The following is a 7740-nucleotide window of genomic DNA, read 5'->3' on the forward strand; positions in this document are numbered from 1 at the left end:
TAATTGCTTTGTTTTTATCAACATAATATCTTGAATTATTTCTTTGTTTAAATTGATCAAACCTTGTTTTCATGCAATTCTTAGAAAAATGACCAGGTTTTCCATAGTAATAACACACATCATCTCTACTTGATCTCGCATTTCTCCTTAGTAAAGGTGTACCTTGAAATTATTTTACCTATTTTTTTCTTTATTTTTCTCCCATTGTTTGTCTTTGAAGGACTGCCTCCATTTAGCAATCAATTCTAAATTTGAATTGGGAGATGTTTTTTTAAGAATTCCTCTCCACTCTTCTTCCTTCATAAGTATACCTGCAAACTCATCAAACATAGGAGCCTTCTCTCTAGCTGAAAGATGGTTGATAAACATTTGATATTCATCGAGAATTCTATTTAATGTCATGGTAACCAAGTGTGTACTAGATATTGTTTCATCAATGTCACCTAATTTATCCTTTAGATCCTTAATTCTAGATATTAAATTACTAACACTTTCATTTTCTTCTATCTTAATTGAAAGAAGCTTACTCTTTAAATACATTATTCGATTTGTAGTCTTTTTTTCATACCAATTTTTTAGAGTGTCCCATGTCTCCTTGGATGTTTTGCACTCTCTAATGTGTGGAATAATGTTGTCCGTAATGGACTTCCGCAAAATCACCTTCATTTTGTTTTCTCGTTGCTCTCGGTCTTGAATTGCAACATCTGTGCCTTGAGGGGACACTGGCTTGACTTCATCTCCAGACCCAATTGTCCAAATATTGTAACCTTCCATTAAATTCTGCAACTTCTAATTTTCACCATTTCCATAGTTTTCACCATTTAGCTTGTTAGAGTCAGATAAATCATACTCACCTAATACATTTGCCAGCCATAATATTTAATGTTATAAAATTACTCAAAATTTGTAAACCCTCATGCACAAATTCTTTTATTAAACTTCACACCTCAATTAATATGGCTGTCTCCTTTTTCTTTTCTCCTCCCCTCGTTTTTTAAGAAAAATAAACAAAGAATGGACCACCCCAAAATATTTATGACTACACTCCTCATTTATCCCTTAAAAGCTTCATAAACAATAAAATGTCAATTGAAATGAACGCAATCACGTACAACCACCATTTGGAGCTCTTAATTCGAATACATATCACTTTACGTGGATATTTACCACAAAATACTTTATTTTAAACCTGGAGCTTTTAACTATTTTTTCACTTGACAGCAACTATTCTTCAGATTTCAACTTGAACGCTCAAAAAATACCATGATTTTACCATACGACTCCTATATTCTAAAATGAATATGTCACAACGACTTTTTTCACAAATTGCAAACTCTATTTGAAACGCTATAAGAAATTACGAAATTATTTAACTGATCATCACATAAAAATATATGTAACAACCATTTTTTCGCAAGGAATTACAACTATGGTCTCTTGATTCCAGGCTCCTTCAAAGAGCTGCTCTCTCAATCGTAGTATGCTTCTCCTCGCAGCTCCTTCCTCCAACGAATCTCTCAAACTTTTGGTCAGTGCCACTACACCCAAACTTCAATCGCACTTTGCTTCTCTTCACAACCCCTTCCTCCAAAGCTTAATGTGTTGCACACGCTCACCATACAACACGAACACTCTACAACAGACACTCTGAAACTTAATGTGCTGCACATAGTCACTCTGCAATGCGGACACTTTGTAACAGACACTCTGCAACACACCCTAGCGATCTGACACTCTGATCGCTCACAAACGAGCCTTACACTCTCAGCACTCACCCTCATCTCGCTCTGATAATCAGATAATGTACAAATTGAACCCAACACACTTGAACATTTGATTGCAAAAGAAGGGTATCTATACACAGAGAAGGAGCTTCTCGATTTTGGATTGTCGGTGATAGTGGCTTCTTCGAAAAGCTACATTAACTCTCAAAACTTCCTCCTGAATTCTCCAAATGAAACTAATGAAACTAGACAGAGAGCATTTAGTGGTTGGAATTAATGTTTTCCAACACTTTCTGTATTAAGAGGAATAGTACTGAGCTGGAATAGTACGTTAATAATATTTCATAAACAATATTCGCGAATCAAGATAAAGGTTGAATGTGTCAACCGAGTGTATCTCTTTTAGGGTCGTCTTTTCCCAACGTCTTAAGTTCTCTCAAAAACTTCCTCGAAATGAACTTCAACGTCGAAATTTTTCTTGGTTTTCAAAACAAATTCTTCTCCTCACTAGAATTATTTTCTAAACTTTTCGCTCTGTCAATTGCAATGTTGATGTTATAGTTAACAAACCTTTGTTGTTTTAATGCATATTTTCTTATATAGATTCTAATCTAGTGGCTATGAATTTGTCCATTGAAATAGTTTAGATCAATGACCACATAGAGGGATCATACTGTGTACCATCACTATTTAGTCTGTAACACGAAAGCCACAATTTTCAAACGTCGGTCATGTTGAATGGTTCTTTCAAAATTTGTAACGTGGATTTCTTGAGTTGTCTTCACACTATAAATTTATTCACACCGTATTATCAATCCACCGTGCTACACATTGTATATTTCTCTGATCTTCCACATAAGTTAACAAAAACAATGGGAGCCCTGCTGAGATTCCCGACAAAGTATAAAATTGACGAGTAATTCTATCCGTTTTGTACTGCTTTTATGATAGGTTTCTTTCTGAAATCATTTTCTTATATATTTTAGTTATAGATTTAAAATTTTTATTTTTCTATGTCTATATATGTGTATAATATTTTGTACAGCTATATTTAAAATTTTAATAAGTAGTAAATAAAAATTAGTTTGATTTAGAAATCACTAAATAGATGTTTTGATGTTTTGATTTAGTGTATCTATGGATTTCTAATCTTATTTTATTAATTTCCTTAGATGCATTGATTAATTCTAATTGTTGATTTATAATATTACTTGATTTTTTGCACTATATGTATTAATTTTAATTTCATTACAAACAAATATTAACAAAATTAATTTATTGATTTTTGAGTTATACTAATAAAATTATAAATAAAATACTTGAATTTCAATCTTTAAATAAAAATAATATGTTCTCTTGCTTCAAATGTTTGTTTCTTGAAATTTAAATTATTTTTAATTTACTATATTCATATTATTTCCATTTTTGACAATTCAACATTGCTAGTCACCTAACATTAAAACAATTATTTTTAATTTACTATATTCATATGATTTCCATTTTTGACAATTCAAAATTGCTAGTCACCTAACATTAAAACAAGATAATAGAAAAAAACTACCATCAAAACTTACTTGGGTTTAACACACCAAATGTCACAATGAATGCATTTGGAAAAAGCTACTATTAATATTGGGGAGAGAGATATAGGGTACAATGTTACTCGATTTAAAGATTTGAATAGTGTATAATTTCATCTACCTTTTTCATATTATTGATATAAAAAGATGTCAAAACTAATAGGCATGAGAATAGGAATGTAGTGCCTCACTCTAGTTGATTTACATTGATATGAGACTAACATTTATATGACATTAAAATTTATTTAGCCGTATGTCTCACACATTATTCTTTGAGGATCTCAGGTTGAATATCCAAACACTTGACTCTACTATTTATAGATGTCATGGTTATGTTTGTTTCCTGGTTGATATTATGATGATGATAACACTGATGAATATGTATGTTCTCTATTGTTATTATGATGATGATAACATTGATGAATGTGTAGGTTACATATTGATGCTATGATGATGATAGAGTTGATGGATATATATGTTCTCTATTGATGTTACGATGATGACAACTTGATGGATATGCGTGTTTCCTACTAATGTTATGATGATGATGGTTGTGATAGATGTGTTCCTTATGTTAGCTACTTACATTAGTTCTAGTTCACGATGAAAAACAATGGAAGGGACAGGCCATGTTGATAATGCTATTATGACAATGACTAACACTAAGAAACCTTGTTACTCATGATTATCAAGTGTGACAGGAAACCACCACAGGCACTAGCATGTGATGAGTCAACGACATCTCGTTTGACGGAAATGAATATTTTTTCTTTGAAATTTTAAAGTTCAATTTGGAACTTGATAGAAATTATAATGACATGTTAGTGGCTACAGGCACAAGTTAGTTGCTTGGTCGAATGTCTCACACATGGGGGATGGGGTTGTACAAATGGATGAAACTACATGGGAGGGGTTGGACAATGTCCCTGATTTCACCTGCTAGTGCTCCCACTGTGACTTGGGTTGGAAAACCTTCACCTTGAAGACCACGATATTGTGGGGGAAGGTCCCAAATTGTGTCGCTCACGAGGATTTTACTAGGGGTTGTTCATCAACACCGATTCTTTGATCCCCAACACCATTAGTCTCACTATAGTGGACAACACAAGAGATGATAGCGGTCTCTGTCAATGCACCTAGATTTTTCACTGTTGAAAATGGATGCTTGAAGGGAAAGTGACATGACACCTTTCGAAGTTCAAGGGAAGTTGTTTAAGGGCATGACCAACTTGGCACCCTTGGCATCATAAATAAATTGTTAGACGTGACACCCTTGGAGCTTGAAAGGGAAGTTCTTGAAGGGAACAATCAACTTCACACCCTTGGCATAAAAAAGAAACTAATAAATATAATCAAGACATGAAAATCCTACAAATTCACATCAGATGGTAAATGACATTAGAACTAAGGAAATTAAATAAAAAATAAACTTGAGGTAAAGGGAGAATAGGAAGAAATAAAAACATTGTACTTTGAGAAATATACCCTTCCCATGTTGGAAAATATTACGTAGATATTTTAAATACATATTTTAAATAGGAAAAAAAAGGGAATGAGGGACATAGAGTTAATTATAAATATTAATCCTAAAATAGTTAGACTTCATTAAGAGAAGAGGATGGTGGATTTAAATAAAATTAATAAATTAAAATTTGATAAATTTAGATAACCTTCATGTGGAAAGATCCAACATAATAAATCCATGTAAGAGGAAAACTTAGTTAAATTAGGAGGTAGTGAGGGGACCAAATATGAGACTTATCAGTTTAATTTAGTGATTAAAACAAATAAGGAGAAGAAAAGGAGGATCAAGGGACAAATAAAAGAAGATATAGGGAGTCTTTTTGGGGTGAGGAAAAATATTATTTTTGAACTAAAATTTAACTAAATAATTTGGGAGGGCGTTGGTGAGAGGGTGACACATGGGTGGGTGAATAATCAAACTTTTGGAATAATAAAAATAATCAATTATTCATGGAGTGTCATGTGTCACCTATGAAGCCTCCTGTAAATGAAGGGGCAAGCCGTGGGAAGTGACAATTTTTTCTTACCGTGTTGTAAGATGGATGAGATTATGTTATTGTGAGTGGCTACGAGCTATGGTTGAGTTTGGCGAGGTAGAACACTTTAGAGAGGAGGAATCTTGATCCAAGGAGTTCTCACCTCTATCAGCTAGCACACTTCCTACATTGTACACCCCCATTGTAGCTCGGGGATCCATGGGGAAGGAGTGTACCCAAGGAGTAGGTTGGTAGGTTAATCGGTGGGTCATTACATCTGGTCAGAGCACTTCAACATTCACACCTAGAGGCGGACAGTAGCAAGGGTGTGCAGTAGCAGCAACTCCAAAATCGAATCTCCTCTTGGAGTGAATGATATTAGTTTAATGATGTTTTTCATATGATTTGATTGTGCCTATAGTAAATAGATTGTATATAAGAGGATACATTGGATGTATTGTAATTCATGGATGTTGATTTAAATGATTTAATATCTTTGTGTTCCTAAAGATTGTTTATTTATATTTCTATTCCAATTTATCTGCATTGTATTCTTGAAAAAAATAATTATATTACATGGAGGGTCATTTCAAAGAAAAATAGAAGAAAATAATTTGAGATTGATATTTGTAATTGAGTACATTATTATTATTCATATTTTCTCTCATTCAACACTGTTATATTGTCACTTTGCATTCCAAATTTTTGTTTCATGATTTTTAATCATTCCATCTATTAAAAGTCTCTATCATCTTAAAAAACTACGTAAATGAACAAATTTAAAATTAAGATTACCATATTAGTCTTAGACATAATTGGCATATTTAAAATGATCAGAATATTAATTGTTCGACAAATTTTGAGTGATCGTGCATGATTGAATCCAAGCTAGATCCATCTTAACCTCATATCTATCAAGCACCAAGAGGGATCATATCTCTCAATGTAAAAAGATTTCCTCAAGGTTTTCACTCAAAAAAGAGGTTTGAATCTTGAGATATTTGATTCCTCTTTATTACTTAGATTCAGATTTAAGATGGATCTAGGTTGGCAATAAAAAAATAAGTCGATTCAATTAATTTGCTATATTGTAATTGTGTTTTCATTAATAAAATAACAATCAATTTCTTGGATTGCAGGTTTCTGTTGAGTGGTTTCTGAGAGATTTGATTCAGATTATCCACAGTGTTCATCTTTTTCTTTTGTCTTTAACTCTGCTGCTTGTCTATTATTGCTGGCTTTTAGTGCTGCGGAAGCATCTATGATCCTCCAGAGGTCTACTTTGGTTGTTGCAGCTAGTTTTAAGTGGGTTTTGAGGGCTGCCGCAGATAGTTTCGACAAAGAGATTCTGGTTCTGCGAATTTCTAGGCGAATTAGGGATTTACTGAATCGTTCAAATATCTTGTGGTTTTCGCGGTTGTGTAACCTGTGTTTTATGTGAAAAGGTCATAGACATATCACAATAAAATAAATTAAAATAATGACAATTCATATTTCTGACCACAATATTCCATAATTTCATTTTAAATTTAATTAATAAACATATAATTTAAAATAAGAATATTATATATCTATATATATTTATAGAATGTGTGAAAGAAAAATCGGATATATATATATATATATATATATATATGATTATAATAAAATTAAAAATGAGAATATATATAAATGTGGCATTTATATAAATACAAATAGTATTAATAAAAACTAGTAGATTTGTCTAACTACAAAATTATCAAGTGGTGAAAGGAAACAAATTTTTATAAGTACAATATTCTTTTCCAAATCTTGTTAAAACAAAAAAAATTGCATTTTTGAAAAAAATCGATTAAAAAATAATTTATTTTGAAAAATTTAATTCCTTTTAACGTGAACTAAATCTAGAATAATAATTTTATTGTTGCTTTTTCCTTTCAAATTTATAGATACATTTACTTTTATTAAAAAATATTTATGATTCATCACTTTATTTGCCTAATCAAAGTTAGTATCCCTGATATCAACCCTCTCCATTCCAGACTATGTGATTACCCATACTATGTGATTACCCATAATACTTCAAGAAAATACTAAAAGTGTTTTTTGAAAACCATTATTGTTACTTTTTCCTTTGAAATTTATAGGTACGTTTACTTTTATTAAAGAATGTTTATGATTCATGACTTTGTTGGCCTAATCATATGTCAAGTTAGTATCCCCGACATCAACCCTCCCCATTTCAGAGTCATGTGTTTACCCATAATACTTCAAGAAAATACTAAAAGTGTTTTTCGAAAAATTCTTTAAAGAGCCATTGCGTTTTATGGATATGGTTATATGATTAGTTAGTTATTTATGTTGGACACTTAATTTGTTAAGAGTTTTGGGTTTTGAATGTTAACAATCAATGGAGTTCAAAATACCATTTGGTATATGGTATATGAAAATAACGAG

This window comes from Pinus tabuliformis, chromosome 8 (assembly GCF_031772625.1).
Source record: "Pinus tabuliformis cultivar Carrire ecotype Pingquan chromosome 8, CPIR1, whole genome shotgun sequence".
NCBI lineage: Eukaryota > Viridiplantae > Streptophyta > Pinopsida > Pinales > Pinaceae > Pinus > Pinus tabuliformis.